This window comes from Dermochelys coriacea, chromosome 4, assembly GCF_009764565.3.
Source record: "Dermochelys coriacea isolate rDerCor1 chromosome 4, rDerCor1.pri.v4, whole genome shotgun sequence".
In the NCBI taxonomy this organism is placed as follows: Eukaryota; Metazoa; Chordata; order Testudines; family Dermochelyidae; genus Dermochelys; species Dermochelys coriacea.
The window spans coordinates 56,186,209-56,205,581 of NC_050071.1; the positions used below are offsets into that span (position 1 = coordinate 56,186,209).

General features: G+C 40.8%; 1 protein-coding gene and 1 long non-coding RNA gene across 6 annotated transcripts in view; one reads left to right on the top strand and one right to left on the bottom strand.

The window, feature by feature from the left end:
- OTUD4 (OTU deubiquitinase 4) overlaps window positions 1–1,401 on the bottom strand; it is a 42,671-nt gene extending 41,270 nt beyond the window's left edge. Inside the window, exon 1 of the mRNA XM_038400022.2 lies at window positions 1,264–1,401. The gene's annotated coding sequence lies outside the window, so the exon portion shown is untranslated. The remainder of the gene's footprint in view (window positions 1–1,263) is intronic.
- Window positions 194–19,179, top strand: LOC119854859. 5 transcript variants are annotated; one of them, XR_006280716.1, is made up of 5 exons: window positions 194–663; window positions 2,495–2,645; window positions 17,214–17,283; window positions 17,575–17,641; window positions 18,203–19,179. It is a non-coding gene; the product is annotated as an uncharacterized LOC119854859 (long non-coding RNA). The 5 variants fall into 5 exon arrangements; XR_006280717.1 differs by lacking the exon at window positions 194–663 and adding an exon at window positions 1,407–1,533; XR_005292657.2 differs by lacking the exon at window positions 194–663 and adding an exon at window positions 2,790–2,954 and having other exon boundaries at window positions 1,690–2,645.
- Window positions 19,180–19,373: the final 194 nt, after the last annotated feature.

Below are 19,373 nucleotides of genomic sequence, written 5' to 3' on the forward strand. Positions count from 1 at the left end.
AGGTGCCACAAGTACTCCTTTTCTTTTTGCGAATACAGACTAACACGGCTGCTACTCTGAAACCTATGAAGTGAGCTGTAGCTCACGAAAGCTTATGCTCTAATAAATTTGTTAGTCTCTAAGGTGCCACCGGTACTCCTTTTCTTTTTGCGAATACAGACTAACACGGCTGCTACTCTGAAACTTGTATAAGGTAGTATAGTTGGAAAGTAAGTATTATACCAGTTAACCTCAGTCAATAATTAGTGATATTCCAAGTATTGTGCTCTCAAAGAGCAATGCAAAAAAGGCAGTCCTCTACCAAAAGGGTCCGTTGTACTCTTAAAGTTCAACGGGGTTGAGGCCTAGCAAATTACAATAACCACCCATAAAGTTCCTTGGAAGCTCCTTGCATTTCATTGGGCATTCTTCAGGACCTTTCTTCCTTCTTCATTCCCCTGAAGCGTTTTCGCTCACAGTCGAGTTTTGCCTACAGGAAAGGCAAATCCCCGCCAGCACAGCAGCGTAGAGACCAATACAAATCTCTGACAATGCTGGGGGGAAATCACGAGAGAAAGAGACAGAAGAAGGGCTAGAGTCACCAACGCGGCGAAGTATAAATTCAGTGGGGATAAGGAGATGCACTGACCCAGCAGAGCCAGACCAAGTTTCCGTTTGACTAAGGTTTGCTCGTTTTGTCTTTTAAATGTATCGAACTCGGCACCAAGGCCAGTAAACCCTGTCTGCTGCGGGAGCATGCAAGCTGCAGCTCAGTCTCCCTACTGCGGGAGTCCTGTGAACTTAGAAATAGCTAAACGCTGGAGTACCCAAGTCCTCCCACACGTACCAGTCAGCCGGGGGGGGGGGAGACAAAACCGGGTGAAACACTGTGTCACCTTCTTCCCTCCCCCCCCCCCCAAAAAAGACACACACGATTACACGCTGTTTTATTGGTCAGAGAAGCCCCCCGCTCCCTGGCGGGCCTGGGCCGCCCTAGAGCAGCGCCCAGCTCTGCCTGCAGCGGCCGCGGAGGTTGAAGCGGCGCAGCTGCAAGCTTGGGACAGGGCTTCGCACCGCTTCGGGGAGGGGCAGGGGCGTTAGGCCTGGGGCACAGCCGGGAGCGCGGGAGACGCGGCGGCCGGGCGAGCCGGGGGTATCCCCGCAGCCACCGGGTGCCGTGTGTGTGTCGCGGCGGGGCCCTGGCCTGCCTCACTCACTCAGCAGGAGCCGGAGCCGCCGAGCTCCAGCCCCATGAATTGCCCCTGCGCAGTGACTGGTACTTACCGAGGGAGGGGCGGGCGCAGCAGGCTCGGACTCTCCCTTCCTCCTCCCCGGCCACTGCTGCTGCCGCCGCCTCCCCCCCCCCCTCGCTCGCGAGGCCCCTGGCTGGCTGGCGGCGGCGCAGACACTTCAATCTCCCGCGTCGCCTTCCTATGATGCTGCCGCCACCCCCGTCGCTTGCTGTTGGTTTGTTCCACCGGCCACACCTGTGCTGGTGGCTGTGGCCGGCACCATGGCTCTCCGGGGCGTGGTGGCAAGTCGAGTTGTTCCCCTGTAAGCGTCGGGAAGCGGGTGTCTTATACGCACCCCCGCGGAAGCCGGGAATGGTACAACCCGGAGACTGCTTCGCTCCCGCAGGGTGTCGCTGAGCGCTCCAGTGGATGCGGGGGGCTGGGCCAGGGGTTCAGCTGGAGCGGGGAGCAGCCGGAGCGATCCCTGGAGGATTAGCCTGGCCTGGGATATTCCTGGGGGGGGGCCTGTTCACACGGGCACGTGTTGTTAGTTAAACTGATCTAGTTAGACCAGTATAATCCCCTGTGCGCGCGCTCTTCTTGTGGACTAAAGTAGCTTTTTTTGTATAGTTTAAATCCCTTCCGAAACAACATAACTCGAATGGGAAAAAGTCTCTTCCACCAGAGGCTGGGTATCTGCCTGAGGCTTTATTCTGTTGTTGCTATATTTAGGCTTGGCGGAATTTGATTTTTATTTTTTTTTTTTTATAACTTTGACTGCGAACAATTATGTTTGTTTTAAACATTTTTAAAAAAATATTTAAATTGTCTGACTTCCTTTCCCTGGGACATTATGGCTGGTCAGACAATAATTACTTAATGACAGTAGATATTGAGATTCAAAAAGTAAAAGCTTTGTAACTATTAAAACACAAATTGTCAACATCACATGTCAAAACATACTAAGTAAATAGCCTTAAATGAAACTAATAAGTTCTCAAGCAGCAGTTCTCTTCCTTTGCCTACATTTAAATATTTATTTATAGAAATATATTTTTTGTTTTTATGGCTACAGTGGAATTCATGTTTACCGGCAAAAATTTAATCCTTCCAAGCCTAACTCTATTGATTTCAATTCACACCTTATCTTACATGGTATGACTTTCCTATGTAGACAAGCAATTAGTGAAAAGCAGTAAGAAAACATTATTTAGGTTAATCAAGTGTGGATCTTTCCAGAGGGATGGAACAAAGCTATTTATTATTACTTATTTGTGTTACAGCAGTACCTAAGGACTGAAATCAGGGCCCCTTTGTCTAGGCGTGGTTCAAACATACAGAAAGAGAGAGTCCCTGCTGAAGACGAAGGGTTGTGGGGAAGTGAGATGACCTACAAGCAGAGTGAACAATTTGATCATCCACAAACGTCATTAGGTACCAAATTTTTGTTTTTGTTTGTTTTGGTGACAAGGCAACTGCTGATGAAATTCAATGTAGATGTGCAAGTAACGTGTATTGGAAAGAACTACTATAACGATTTATACAAAATTGATATATGCTAAAAAAATACTCCCACAGGAAAAAGACCTGGGTATTACTATGCACATCAAAGTGAGGTGAGAAAGACTGGGACTGGCTGGGCAAGGAGCCTAGGACTGAGATCATAGAAGGAGCAGGAGATATGGGAAGATTGAGACTGACTGGAGCAAGGACACTTGTGGGAGACTGAGATTGAATGAGGAGGTAGGGGATAGTATGCAATTATGTAATTAATGTAACAATGATGAAGCAAATTAATGACAGGTTTCAGAGTAGCAGCCATGTTAGTCTGTATTCGCAAAAAGAAAAGGAGTACATGTGGCACCTTAGAGACTAACAAATTTATGCATCCGATGAAGTGAGCTGTAGCTCACGAAAGCTTATGCTCAAATAAATTGGTTAGTCTCTAAGGTGCCACAAGTACTCCTTTTCTTGAAGCAAATTAAGGTTGCATGGATAGCCTTAAATCTGGCATTTCTTACTTTTGAGTACCTTATCCTTAACTTTCTTTTCTCATTTTAAGTGTAATTACACAAATAGATGGTACCTTCTTATCCTGAGCACTCTGTCTAATTTTGGTTGCCCTTTCTCAGTAAGAATATGAGAAAATATGTACAGTTTCTTTAAATCTGTATTAGGAAGACCGGAGAAATGGAAGTAGGAGAAGTTCTAGACAGGAGATGAAGGGAATAGCTTTAGTGTGATAATAGTTGTGGGGTTTTTTTCTTTAGGTGATTCTTTGTTGTATGACAAAAAATAATAGGAAAGATCCAGAGGAAGGCAATGAATATGATTAGAGATGTGAAAAGACTTCCTTTATAAAGAGAATCTAAAAGACCAGTCTGTTTAGCTGAGAGGAGACAAATAAGTAATAGAATATATAAAATAATGAATGGTGTTGAGAAGGTCAATTGGACACACTTGTCTCGTAACACAAGAACAAAGGGACATTCAATTAATTTTAAAAGCAACAAATTAAAACTGATAAAAGGTTGGTTGTATTTTTAAAAGTGTCTTTAACCCCTGGATTCTACATTCTACAACAAAATATTAATGAGCCAAAGAGTTTAGTAGGAGTCAAGAAAGCAGTGGAAACCACTATAAGCATTTAAACTACCTAGGATTATCAACCCTCATGCTTTAGAATAAGGTATTTCTCAGTATGAGTAAGGGTATCACTATCTAGTCATAAGTTTCTAGGCGGTTGAGAATGCAACAAATAGCAAGCCAGCATTTTCCCAAAATCTTTCTCCCAAATCTGAAGAGTTCATTTTAAATTTTGGGTGTAATTCTTCTTTTTGAATACTGACCCTCAACAGAAGAATACATCATGGTGAATCAGGGATCTGTTAATTGTTTTTAATGTCTGCAACAGATTCCAAAAATTTGTTGCTCTGCATGAACTCGGGATGACATAGAAATCCTCTACTGAAAAAAAAAAAAGCAGTATTTTTCTCCCTATACAATACTTTGAACTGGTATACACACACACTGTGATAAATGAAGGGGGAGAGAGGGTGGTAACTCCCTTTTCTGGACAGCCAGCCAGCTAGCTATAAAGTCCCTCTTGGTGGCGGTTCTCTGCTTGCTTTACCTTAAAGGGTTAACAAAGTCCCACAAGGAAAGGAAAGGGAATGGGCATCTGACCAAAAGAGCCAATGGGAAGGCTAGAACTTTTTAAAATGGGGGGGGGGACTTTCCCTGTCTTTTTTTTTTTTTTTTTTTCTCCAGTAAAGAAGGAAACAGGGAGCAGTTATTCTATGAGAAGCTTTAAGCCAGGTATGATCATAAATCATCAGGTCATACCTAGAACTACAGTACTTATTTGGAACTCCCGAATGTGTAAGTAGATCAGAAATGTTTAGAAAGACGCAATTAGGGTTATTTCTATTTATTTGTTATGGCTAATGGACTCCTCTGTGCTAACCCCAGATATTTTGTTTGCTTGTAACCTTTAAGCTGAACCCCCAAGAAAGTTATTTTGGGTGCTTAAATTTTGGAATTGCTCTTTTAAAATCTAGAAAAAGCCTAAGTTTCAAATGTATTTTCTTTCTTTTTTTTGGTTTTAATAAAATTTACATTTTTTTTTTTTAAGAACAGGATTGGATTTTTGGTGTCCTGAGAGGTTTGTGCATATGTTGTTTAATTAGCTGTTGCCACCAGCTAATTTCCTTTGTTTTCTTTCTCAGCTCTTCCCTGCAGGGGGCGTGAAAGGGCTCAAGGGTACCCCACAGGAAGGAATTCCCAAGTGCATCTTCCTGGTTTCCAAAAGGGGTTTTGCATTTGAGTGGCTTATCAAGCCAAGGTCAGAGAAAAGCTGTAACCTTGGGAGTTTAATACAAGCCTGGAGGGGAAAGTATTTATTAATTTTTAAAATCCTTGTGGACCCCCACCTTCTGTACTCAAAGTGCCAGAGTGTGGAATGAGCCTTGGCATACACACACACTCAAACCATTCTTAATTGACTATTAACTGTAAACACAACTGATGGAAAATATTAAATCCCTACCATAACCCTCTAAAGTAGAACAAACGGTTCATTCTGACACGCATTTAATTCAATGGGAAGATTACCATTGCCTTCAAAAGGTGTGGGTTCAGGCTTAAAACATGAGAGATGAGCAAAGCAATCAGTGTAGAGAACTTATTCTATGAGCCTTTGTGTTCACTGACATCTTCTGTAATTCTGTCAGAGAGGAAGGCAGGCCCTTGATAAAAGGCCTGGATTTCTTGCTTACGTTGATGAAAACTGCATATTACTGATAATAATACGTTACAGAGGATCTAAGAATAATTCTACTGTCTGCGGAGCCAGTATCCCATCCAGGTAAAAAATACCTACAGTACTCTCAGTTTTGCATACCTTAGTTACTTCCCAGATGGACAACAGCAATGCATTCTACCTGGATATGAAACAGTCAGCCTTCAGAAAACTACTAATTGTATAACCTGCAGGAGTTTACCTCCTCAGTAACATGGATACAGCAGGCACTGTTGACCTATTCTCATCTCACTACATTGGCTCCGTATAGAATATCAAATTCAAGGTCTCAGTTCTTATTTTTAAGGAGCTTAGTGATCTGGGCAATATTTAAAGGATTACTTAAAGCTCTGGGACAAACACTGCAGTCAACAGCTCTATTCCCTGGGCACAATGAAACTGTACTACAAGGGCCAAGACTGTACAATCAACTCCTGTTAGAGCTAAGAACCACGACAAACATCATCACCTTCTGTTCCAAGTAGACGGGAAAAGAGAGAAGAAAAGAACTACATGTGACATGCTAGTCACAGAATTTTATTTGCTCTGATACCACAGTGAGAGGTGAATAGTAAGAATCTGAATAAAATAGCAGGGTCTGATCCCATTTCATGATCAGTCCCTAATTTGGGGAAAGTAATTTTCTTGTATTTGAATTGTCAAAGGCACACTTACTTTTCTTATCTTATCAAAATCAGAAGCATCTGGTAATCAATAATGTGTCCACATTCAGAGTATTAATAAAGGGAAGGATCAGAAACCATGTCTTGAGTTTTAATATTTGAAGTTCAGAAAAGTTATACAATTCAGCTTCCTGAAAACTAAAAAGAAACCAGATAATTCCTTAAAGACACTAATTTCATTTTTTCTCATGGAAAATCTTTTACTTTAGAGTTTGAGAAATACATGTACACCATTGGCCAGGAAAAACACAGCCTTTTATCTTGTAGAGCATCAGAGGAGTCCAAACTTAGCATAGATCTGAATTTTTGTGCATGTCCTAAATCTAAAGTGACAAAGGTTTTGTTTGGCAGTTCTGCTGTTTGTGGTTATCTCACTTCCTCTGGTTTTTCCTTTGCTGATGTTATATTGGCTAATAAAGAGGAAAAGAGCATGTAGTATAAGCCTGAAGTAAAATCAATAACTATTTACTACTAGTCTAAAGCCATTATTTCTCGCAGAAGAATAGGAAATAATTTCAAATAGGCACATTTGTGCCTATCTAACCTTTCACATTCCCCAATAAATTAAAACACAGCAGCATTTGGTTAGACTTAACTATTTTGGTTTTGATTGGGGCATATGATGAGTGGTACTTTCTTGTAGGTGGAGTAAGTACTATTTATGTTTTAATATACATTAATCATTAAGAAACTATGCACCATGTATTTCTAAAAAAAATTACAGATTCATTCTAATACACGTCTAGAAGCTCGGTGATCTTTTTAATACAACTTTATAACAGCAATAATCCTGTGTAAAGTTGTCCTACAGCCATTATAAAATGGAATATATTAATTTTTAAAAAACCTAACTAGGCATTTACTGGATATGACGAGTTCATGCTTATGTCTGTAAACTTTATTTATGAGCAGATTCTAGAGCCATTTCAAGATAGAAATGTTTATATTTATATAGTGCTAGAGGTATTAATGGCATTTTAAACATAAAAGAAGACGACAAGTTTTCTGCCCAGAGGTGTTTATAATCTATACAAATACAATGAGTAAAGACACCATTAACGTGTAGTGAGCGGGGGGATGTTTATAAAAGCAATGGTGAAAGCCCAAGAGTTTTGAATGCTCCACAGTGTATAGGCTATATTGAGGCCAAAGAAAATGAGAGGAGAAAAGGGAAGTTATCTTCAGCAGAATGTATGATCTTAATTATGTGGAGAAAAACTATTTCTGTTCCTGTTCAGAAAACAATCCCGCTCGAATCGGTCTAGGATATTATGATGTGTAAGATCATAAGATAGAAGATGGTTATTTTTTTTCAAGTACTGTGATAAGAAACAGAAGGTGAGAAATCTGTAGTAGTTAGTGTTGAGGTCAAGGGGAGAGTGTTTCTTCCCCCACGTACCCAAAGTTTGTGGACAGGGACCTATTTTATAGAACGGGGAAGTTACCTGAGAACTAACAAATTTTGACAATTGTGGTAATGTATGTAGAGAGCTAAGAGAGAGAAGTTGCTTTTCTCCACAGACTAGATATGATCAGGAAGGCTATAGATGATTAGAGGAGACTTTCCACTTGGAAAGGCGCAAAAATGGATTCAAATATATTTGTGTCTGATGCCACTGCAGAATATTTATTGTTTGCCTTGTAATGTAATTGAACAAGATTCAAAGAAAATTTTAAAAACTTATATGCTTGTATCCTATTAGTCAGACACACAGAAAATGATTTAGGCACTTCTTAAGAGCCTTTCTTCTGATTTCAAAGCACTCTGCAAACTATAATTAAGGATCACAGCACCTTTAAGAGGCAGCTAAGAATTGTTATCCTTATTTTACAGATGGGGAAACTGAGAGAGAGATATTAATCAATTTGCTAGTGCTCATGCAGGAAGTCTGCACCAGAACCGCACATAGTACCCAGATCTTCTGATTCCCATGTCTGTGTTATGACTGCTGTGTTCCTATATCTGTCCTCTCACAGCTACAGCACATACGCTTTTTGAAAATAATGTATATGGTCTGTGTAGATGTTGTTTCCTTTTAGTATTTAAATAGGCAGCAGTTAGTGCTAACTCAGACTTGGTTGAATTAAGTAGGAATGCAGTAAAATTCACCAATACCTTTTAAAATGAGTGTGGAGAAATTTCAGATTGCTGATAAAGCTCTAGGGTTGCCTGGTGTCTGAGTAAGATAACACTCCAATGAGGCAATCTCATTAGCTAACTAGAACTGTACTTTTCATCCCGTTGACACCCAGAGTCAAGTCTCTTGGCACTCATCCTGTTCTCCGCCACAGTAACAATCTCTAGTTCCAGGTAGGCAGGTTGCAGATGTATATTCTTCCTTAGGGTTATGTGGTTCTGATAAAATAAATAAATTTGTTAGTCTCTAAGGTGCCACAAGTACTCCTTTTCTTTTTTGCAAATACAGACTAACACTGCTGCTACTCTGAAACCTGTGGTTCTGATAGTCTTTAATAGCACTGTATTTTTGCAGTTCAATACATTATCCTTTAGATGGCATTAGATCCTTGAACATGTTAGAAAAATAACAACACTCACCATATTGAAGTGTGAGATCAGGGTAAATGAGCACAACAGTAACTTTGCTGGAAGGAATGCAACCAATACTTGTTGACAGGAAACCATAAGTATTAAATAAAGGCCTAGATCCTTGGTTGCAGGCAAGGAAGAGGCAGCACAATTCAGGAGTGTAGGGTTCAGAGGAGACAGTCCTGGTCCAGGTCAGTCCTCAGGCATTGCACCAATTGTTAACTATCCCAAGGGGCAAATAGAGCAGCTGGGGATTGCCAGAGTACAGGGAGGATCCACCTATACCCTGTTTTTTTCCCTGCCATTCTCCCTGTGTCTGCTGCAGGGAGGCATAAGATTGAGCTGTTATGCTGGATCTATGCCATCAGAGTTTCCTTGTATGCCAGAGTGATGCTTCAATGGCTGGTTATGCCATGATAGGTCCAGATCTGCTGTTGGTGTGTAAAGTGGGTGCACAAGGTAGGATCCAAGATTAAGATGGTAAAAGGAAGTGTAACTCCCAAAACACTTTTGTTGAAAATACAGTTGTGCATCTGCACATGATCTTGTATGAACTACTTCTAGAAAATTGAGTTTTAAACTATTTTCCCAGTATATGACATTTCTATTTAATTTTGGACTCGTGCATGTTTTCTAAGCATAGAGCTCAAGTGTTCATTTTCTGTAAATTGCATTATACATTCAGTTGATGGAGCACTTAAGGGATCTTAATGCTGTACACCTTTCTACTCCCTTGAACACAGAATCTGTTTTAACGATATGCTATTGTGCATGCCTTAAATGTTGGGGAATAAGACTCCGGCTATGATAGTTAGGAATGTGCCCTTCTTATTCAAAGATCTTTAAAACTGAAGTACATTGTTGAAGTGTTATCCCCACTTCACAGATGTGGAAACTGAAGCATCAAGAAATGGATTGGCAGGTTCAATGTCACACAGAAAGTCTGTGTCAGATTTGAATTTAGAGCCCATGTATTTTCCCAATTCCTAGTCCTGTGCTTTAACTGCCAGGCTAATTCTCCATTTAACATGGGTCTTCAGGTACTGCTGCAGTTGTTCTGTGCAGTGGAGGAGTCCTATGCGGTGTTAAGAAATTCTCTCTCCTATTTCTAGGTCCAGATTGGAAAAAAAGGCCTTTAAAATATTTTAAAGGTCCAAAATAACCTAACAGCATTGAAACACGCACACAAAAAGAATCTATGCAACATTGTCAACATTCATTTCTTCTTTTATCTTTGTGTCATTTTGGGAAAATTCAGACTCCATGTAATCAGATGCTACTCCATGGGTTTCATTGGGATTCATGAAGTCAGTGAGGTTGCATCTGCTTACACCAGTCTGAATTTGGCCCTTTATTATGAAAGACTCATTGTAGAACTAAAGTACAAATGAGAAGTGTGTATCTCTGGCTGGCTTTTGGCTCTCTGATATAAAACACTGCAGTTGTGTTGGCTTTCTTTGCAGTTGCATCTGAGTTTGGCTGAGTAAGGCTGTTAAAGGAATGTCTTGTTCTAATGCCATGTTTAACTCTTTTATTTTTATTTTTTTGGGGGGGGAGTGCGGGGTAACTTATTTACTCTGGAAAATTGAACAAGACTTCAGCATCTGTTTCTCAATGACATTTTGTGTGGATGTATACTTTTGACCCAGTATTACATCTGGTTTCACTAAGGAACATAGCAGTTAAGTAATTAGCCCAAAGTCACTTAGTCAATGGCTCACCCTGCCTGAAAATGTTCTACTCTTCTGCCTCCTTGTCTTTTTGTCTAAATCACATTGGCTCCCAAATTTAACTAAACCTTTATTGAGACTTTGACAGAACTTTCATTCCATATAATAAATCACTTCTATTTGGGAAGATGTCTCTTCACAAGTCCTGCATGGAATTTCTACAAAAAATATTTATAGTTCTATATAAAATAAGAAAAGCCCCAGCATCAAACAGTTTAGTCTGTTGGCTTCAATTCAATAGTATTATATATGTGCTTAAGCACATGCTTTATTGGATCAGAGCCAGAGTTCTCAGTACCTCACACAATCAAACCCTATATAAACTATGACAGCATGTCTGATAGAACAGATAATGGGAGGCTAGGTAAGTAAGAGGGGGTTACAACTACAGATGGTAGAGAAATTGAGGAAAAATCCTCCCTCCCCTTAAAAAAAAATTAAGTCTTTTTTGTTCACAGATTTCAAAAGGGAATAACTTTCATTTTTGAAAATTTGCGGGGTTTATTTTTTTTTTCCTCTCTCTCTTTCTCCTTATTTCCTTTTATACCATTTCCCTCTATTTCCTTTTGAGTCACTGGAAAAAAAGCAGTGGACGAGTGGGGAAAAATGGAGAAAGGAAAATAAAAACAGACACAGATTTTTCTTTTCCAGTTGAGTGTTTTTAAAAAAAAAAATCCACAAAAAATGTTGACTCTGAGTGAGGCCATTTTATGTCCAAAAAGTCACTTAAAAATTTCTACCCGCACTAATTAGAAAAAATAAAAATCCTAGACTAAACTTATCCTTGCTATAACTCCACTAAAATCAATCAGAAAGAAATCAGTTAACTGAAGTTATGCAAGGCATAAATTTGGACCCATAGAATTATTTTGAAAAGTTCAATGTGCATCTTTCTGATTTTTAAAATATGATTTTTACTATTTGAAAATCTTTCCTGTGATTATGAAAACAAAATATTTTTGTCTTTTAGTTACATAGTATATGCTGTAATATTTCTCTCTGATATAATGCTACTTTATCTGCATTAAATTCCCATTCCAGCCCTCCAGTTAACGTTTTTTTAGTACTTACAAAATATCTTGTGTAAACATAAATACTAATAATTTGTTGTTTTTTGAATGTTGTAGACAGTTAAACAGCATATTTGAAATATACAGAAATGTGTATTATAGAGAGCAGCTTGAATCAAAACAGTATCCCTTGTGGACACTTGATTCAGGAATAAAAGTGACTTTATTCTGGAATAATTACTGTGCTCACAAAAAGAAAAGGAGTATTTGTGCCACCTTAGAGACTAACAAATTTATTTGAGCATAAGCTTTCGTGAGCTACAGCTCAAATGCATCCGATGAAGTGAGCTGTAGCTCACGAAAGCTTATGCTCTAATAAATTTGTTAGTCTCTAAGGTGCCACAAGTACTCCTTTTCTTTTTGCGAATACAGACTAACACGGCTGCTACTCTAAAGCAGAGGTAATTATTCCTGAATAAAGTCTCTATTATTCTAGAATAAGTGTCCACATGAGGGAGTTATTTCAGAATAGTTATGCTGCTCAGTTTCCTCTTTGTAGACAAGGCCAAACTCAGATTTTGAGATGTACAGATTTCAGCAAGCCTGGAGTAGCTGGGATTCCAACAAATCTTTAGTTCATTGTATATTGGTTAACATGTCCATACAGACTGTACATCCTTTAGGTAAATAGGGCTCAGGATATTCAGTTTAAAAAAAAAAACACACACACATTTTTTATATTATTTTAGCTTGATTTTTTTAGTCCCTTTCCTATCCAATTCTCTTTACCACTTTAACACTTTATCCTTATTCTTCTGGCAGCAACCGCACCTAGAATCTGTTTTCGTCTTTGCACTCAGCTCAGGTCACTGGAATTCTTAGCATTTCCAGAGCGGCATCCTCTCCTAAACTGCTGCCCTGACAGCTTTCTGCTGACATGATAGGGACAATTAGCTCATCCCAGTGGCTAGTCTGAGGCAGAAGAGTGGTGACTAAGTGAGACAGCCAGTATCTTCTCACTGCTAGATTAATCACTTAATTGTCTGTCAAATTACTCAACCTCCCTCCACCAGCTCTTGGATTAAGTGTATGTCTATGCTACAGTGGTACAGCTGCGGCGCTGCAGCTATGCTGCTACAGCACCATAGTGCAGACATCTCTTATATTAACAGAGGGGTTTTTCCGTCACCATAGTTAATCCACCTCTTGGAGAGGCAGTAGCTAGGTCAATGGAAGAATCCATCTGTCAACCTAGCCATATCTACACTGAAGGTTAGGCCAACCTAACTACAGTGCTCAGGGTACAAAATTCTTCACTGTCCTGAGCAATATATCTACAGTGATATAATTTGTAAGGAGGCTGCCAGACAACTCTCCAACACCACATTCTACAGACCACTAATCCTCTGATCCCACTGAGGTGTACCACAAGAAACTACACCATCTACTCAAGAAAATCCCTGCTACAGCACAGGAACAAATCTACATGGACACACCTCTAGAGCCCCGACCAAGGGTTTTCCGTCTGCTACCCAAGATCCATAAACTTGGAAATCCTGGACGCCCTATCATCTCAGGCATCGGCACTCTTACAGCAGGATTATCTGGCTATTTGGACTCTCTCCTCAGACCCTACGCTACCAGCACTCCTAGCTATCTTTGAGACGCCACTGACTTCCTGAGGAAACTACAATGCATTGGTGATCTTCCTGAAAACACCATCCTGGTCACCATGGATGTAGAAGCTCTTTACACCAATATTCCACAGGAGGATTGACTACAAGCTGTCAGGAACACTATCTCTGATGGGGCCATGGCACATCTGGTGGCTGAGCTTTGTGACTTTTTGTCCTTACCTACAACCATTTCAGATTTGGGGATAATTTATATCTTCAAGTCAGTGGCACTGCTATGGGTACCCACATGGCCCCACCCTATGCCAACATTTTTATGGCTGACTTAGAACAACGCTTCCTCAGCTCTCGTCCCCTAGCATCCCTCCTCTACTTGCACTACATTACCAACATCTTCATCATATGAACCCAAGGGAAGGAGACACTTGAAGAATTCTACCTGGATTTCAACGATTTCCACCCCACTATCAACCTCAGTCTGGACCTGTCCACGCAAGAGATCCATTTCCTGGACACTACAGTGCAAATAAGTGATGGTCACATAAACACCACCCTATACAGGAAACCTACTGACTGCCATCCTTATCTACATGCCTCCAGCTTCCATTCAGGACACATCACACGATCCATTGTCTTCAGCCAAGCACTAAGATACAACTGCATTTGCTCTAATCCCTCAGACAGAGACAAACACCTACAAGATTTCTATCAAGCATTCTTAAAACTACAATACTCACCTGGGGAAGTGAGGAAACAGATTGACAGAGCGAGACAGGTACCCAGAAGTCACCTACTACAGGACAGGCCCAACAAGGAAAATAACAGAACACCACTGGCCATCACATATAGCCCCCCAGCTAAAGCCTCTCAAGTGCATCATCAGCAATCTACAACCTATCCTGGAAAACAATCCCTCACTTTCCTATGCAGCCCACAATGTATTGCCTGGGTTGCAGGTTAAGAACCCCAATGCCCTGGCCCCCGCCCACAGACCCCTTCACATAGTGGGGCCAGGAGCAGACCCCAGGCGCAGGGCAGCCCTGAAGCTCGGATCCCGGTGCATGGAGCAAGGCAGCCCCAACCCCAGACCCTGCCAGGCAGGGCAGCCGGGGCCATGGACCCCGCTTGCCAAGCGGTGGGGCAGCCTGCACTCCTGACCCCATAAGCCCAACGGCCTTTAGCACACAGCTGAGCCGCGGGATGAGAATCACTGAATTAGAAAAAATAAATGAGAGAGCTATAACAAGGTTACAGATAGCAAATGTATAGACACAAATGAGTCACAGTCTATGGTTTTAAAAGGTAACAGAGTTGTAGTAATCTGTCAGCTCTGAATGTCTTTTATGGCTAACTCGGGTTGACCCTGGGTATCTCTGTTTCTGTTTCATGGTTCTGGTCCTGTTGGTGTCCTTTATAGCAAACAGAAGAAAAATTTTCTTCCAGAATTCTAGCTGATGGGACAAGCACTTAGCCTCTTTATAGGTGTTCGGGGCAAGTAGCAAAGTCTTGATATTGTGGTGTTCCATAATGGGTATTGAGTTTTTGGTAGTACTTCCTGATGGGCAAGAGGTTATACCTTTCTTGGTGCTTGTCTCCACTTACCGGGGGATCAATGTGCTGCGATCGATCCACTCGGGTCGATTTAGTGGGTCTACCACCAATTGCTCTCCTGTCAACTCCAGTATTCCACCAGAATGAGAAGCATAAGGTAAGTTGACGGGAGAGTTTCTCCCATCGACCCAGCACCGTGTAGACATTGCAATAAGTCTACCTAAAGTATGTCGATGCCAGCTACATTATTCATGTAGCTGGTGTTGTGTAACTTAGGTCAATATAGCCCTGTAGTGTAGACCTGCCCAAAGGGATTTAGCATTTTGTATACATAATGTTTTTTTCTTGTTTGGTGAGTTAGATAGTTAATTTTACAGCTATATAGCAAACACTTAAATATTACTTTATAGCATGGGATACAGATATTCTAAGTAGGATTAATACGTGAAGCAACCTTCAAGCATTTCATAAAGTCTAAACATAGTTATAAGTTCAATACCCACCTTAACCATACTACCACACAGGTAAAGACCGACTGGACTGGGTTCCAGCAATGAATTTGTCAGTGTTTGGCTGAAGTCTAAAGCCTTGGCAAGAGCTGACACCTGGTCTGCCAGCGTCACGCTGACATCATAAATTGCACTTCCAGTAATCCAGTAACACACAAATAATTTGTTTTTATGTCTATAGTTTTTGCCCCAGAATCAAGTAAATTATTGCAATTCAGGTCTGATCCAGTGTCTGTTGAAGTAATTGAAAAGACTCCAATTGACTTCAGTGGGTTTTGAATCAATATTTTTGTTTTGTTCAATATCTTCATAAATGATCTGGAGGATGGTGTGGATTGCACTCTCAGCAAATTTGCGGATGATACTAAACTGGGAGGAGTGGTAGATACGCTGGAGGGGAGGGATAGGGTACAGAAGGACCTAGACAAATTGGAAGATTGGGCCAAAAGAAATCTAATGAGGTTCAATAAGGATAAGTGCAGGGTCCTGCACTTAGGATGGAAGAATCCAATGCACCGCTACAGACTAGGGACCGAATGGCTCGGCAGCAGTTCTGCGGAAAAGGACCTAGGGGTGACAGTGGACGAGAAGCTGGATATGAGTCAGCAGTGTGCCCTTGTTGCCAAGAAGGCCAATGGCATTTTGGGATGTATAAGTAGGGGCATAGCGAGCAGATCGAGGGACGTGATCGTTCCCCTCTATTCGACACTGGTGAGGCCTCATCTGGAGTACTGTGTCCAGTTTTGGGCCCCACACTACAAGAAGGATGTGGATAAATTGGAAAGAGTACAGCGAAGGGCAACAAAAATGATTAGGGGTCTAGAGCACATGACTTATGAGGAGAGGCTGAGGGAGCTGGGATTGTTTAGTCTGCAGAAGAGAAGAATGAGGGGGGATTTGATAGCTGCTTTCAACTACCTGAAAGGGGGTTTCAAAGAGGATGGCTCTAGACTGTTCTCAATGGTAGCAGATGACAGAACGAGGAGTAATGGTCTCAAGTTGCAATGGGGGAGGTTTAGATTGGATATTAGGAAAAACTTTTTCACTAAGAGGGTGGTGAAACACTGGAATGCGTTACCTAGGGAGGTGGTAGAATCTCCTTCCTTAGAGGTTTTTAAGGTCAGGCTTGACAAAGCCCTGGCTAGGATGATTTAACTGGGACTTGGTCCTGCTTTGAGCAGGGGGTTGGACTAGATGACCTTCTGGGGTCCCTTCCAACCCTGATATTCTATGATTCTATGAATCAGGCCCTTAAAAGATGAACCCAGCAGAATAATGTGTTTTTTATCATTCTTAACCTGCTGCAGTAATGAGAAATGGCAAACCAGGTGAAAAATGATGTTTTATAAATATTCCAACAAATAATCTTTGTTATACAATTGTTCATTAAAAAGATATTATTTAACAGTAAAGAACTGGTTAAATGTCACTGTTAAAGATTTAAAAGGACACTTGTTTTATTATTTCTTATTGTTTTAAATATTTTCAATGAAAACAAAGTGCAGCGTTTACATCCGATTAATATAAGTAAAGCTCTTTGAAGAGGGAAAGAGCTACATAAATGTTAAGTATTAGTTTTATCAGCAAAAGGCCCATATTTTCATGGCAACAGTTCCAGTTAAAGGAAGAGTGGTGCAGCTAATAACCTTCATGGCATATGTCATTTAGCATTATAAACGCAGATAGACAATAGGAAAAGAGAAAATCAAAGGGAAATGTTTTTAAAAAAAAAAAAAAAGGTGGGGGGGTGGGAATAAGAGGTAGGGTATTTATTCATTCTTCCATGGACTCCATAGGGTATATCCTCCTTCTTATTACTTGTGTATAGATGTAAGAAGAGATTTTTTTTCTTCTAATAGTGCTAAACATTGCATAAAATATTAAACATCTCTTAGAGGAACTGGAGTTGAAGTGTTAAAACAACACATGTGGTGGAACCCCTGAGGTTCAACAAACCATGCAAGACAAACAAGTTTTAGTTTTCTGCTGTGGGTGCAGGTGGCTAATTAATGCTGATCACTGCCTTTTGTCTCTGAGGAATGGAAGAAACATTTTAAGTCTTTGGCAAAAAGAAGGTGGGAAAATTGGAACGGAAGTTAAGAGACAGGTAAGCTCTATGGAAGCAATGTGCACATCCAAATCGATTTCTAATCCAACTATTTTTAATATACAGATGCAACTGAAAATCTTTGTGCGGGGGCTTAAATCGATATTTGGTTTCCCAGTGATTTTACTGTTAATATTATTATTGAACTAACAAAATAGATATAACTAGTCAGAATGATGGGTGGTATGTACAGCTCACTAAGGGTATGTCTTCACTCCCCGCTGGATCAGCGGGCAGCAATCAATCCAGCGGGGATTGATTTATTGCGTCTAGTCTACTCCTGTATTCCAGCACTCCAAGGCACAGGCAGAGTCGACGGGGGAGCAGCAGCAGTCGACTCACTGGTGAAGACACCATGGTAAGTCGATCTAAGTACATCGACTTCAGCTACATTATTCACACAGCTGAAGTTGCATAACTTAGATCGATTTCCCCCCCCCCCCGCCTCCCCCAGTGTAGACCAGGGCTAAATGAATGAGGGAGGAAGGATGGTCCAGTGGCTAAAGTGACCAAGAGACCATGGTTTCCAGGCTAGAATCTTGAACAAGTCACTTAGTCTCTCTGTGTCTCCAGTTCCTATCTATAAAATGGAGATAATAGTACTTCTCTACCTTACAAGGGTGTCACAAGAATTAATGCATTAAAGATTAGGAAGTCCTCAGCGGCTACAATAAAGGAAACCCTATAAGTGCCTTAAGAAAAGGAGTACTTGTGGCACCTTAGAGACTAACAAATTTATTAGAGCATTAGTTAGCATGTTAGTCTCTAAGGTGCCACAAGTACTCCTTTTCTTTTTGCGAATACAGACTAACACGGCTGCTACTCTGAAACCTGTGATTATATAAGTGCCTTAGTACACATTATTAAACACTAAACAGACAAAAGGGGATTGACTGAATACACTCTTTTTTTTATTTAGATAATAGGCCCAATCCTGAAGACCATTGAATTCAGTGGCATTACTCACATGAGTAAAGATTTACATGATTGGTTACAAACATAGGATTCAATGTATTTCAACCCAGATATCAAGATGACCAACAATTTATTTTGTAAAATATTTTTGTGAGTAGTTTCCCTGTTGTCAGCTCTTGTAATTTTTATCATGAGCCTCAAAATTTTTGATGTTTTTCTTAAAGCCAAGATCGTGGTTTCAGATGATTACAAGAGAATCTCAGCTTTCATTTAAAAAATACAAGCAAGATTCTGGCTCTCATGGCTGTGGAGAAAAGCTTGAAAATGTGAACCCTGAGGGCTAAAAGACAAAGGAAAAGAATGCCAAATATTTTTTCAATCTTTATTTTTACACCAACGTTATGATTATTTTGGGACCTGATTCATGACTTTTGGACATACGGGGTTAGCAGTAATCTATTTACTTTTTGTCACAGAAATAAAAATAAGCATACATCTGCTTAGATTCTTCTTGCATGAAGACCTATGAAAGACCCAACAGATGACATGATTAACTTTCTTTACGTCTCCTTCATCAATCTTTATTTCCTCTCTTCCCACCCCCACCCCCAACCCTGTGGTTTTTCATGGTTTTAGTCCCAAACAAGGCATAATACAGGTGTATCTAAGTTTTGCCTTGAATATTTTTTATACCACGATGCATATGTTACTTTTTGGATTCTATCTAGCTAAGTGTTTGTATCATTTGGGGCTCTCTGGGATGCAAACCCATGCAGATGGAAATAAGCAAAGTAAATGGATGCTTTAATCCACTGAAAATCAGAAGTGTCAATTTTACACAGATCTATTATCGTAGATGAGAGATTTTAAGATCAGAAGGAGTCATTGGATCATCTAGTTTGATTTCCTATATATCAGTGGTTCTCAAAGCCGGTCCGCCGCTTGTTCAGGGAGAGCCCCTGGCGGGCCGGACCGGTTTGTTTACCTGCCACGTCTACAGGTTCGGCCAATCACAGCTCCCACTGGCCATGGTTCACTGCTCCAGGCCAAAGGGGGCTGTGGGAAGCGGTGCTGCCAAGGGACGTGCTGGCCACCCTTCCTGCAGCTGGCTTTGAGAACCACTGCTATAGATCACAAACCATTAAATTTCCCCCAGTTACTCCTATACTGAGTTC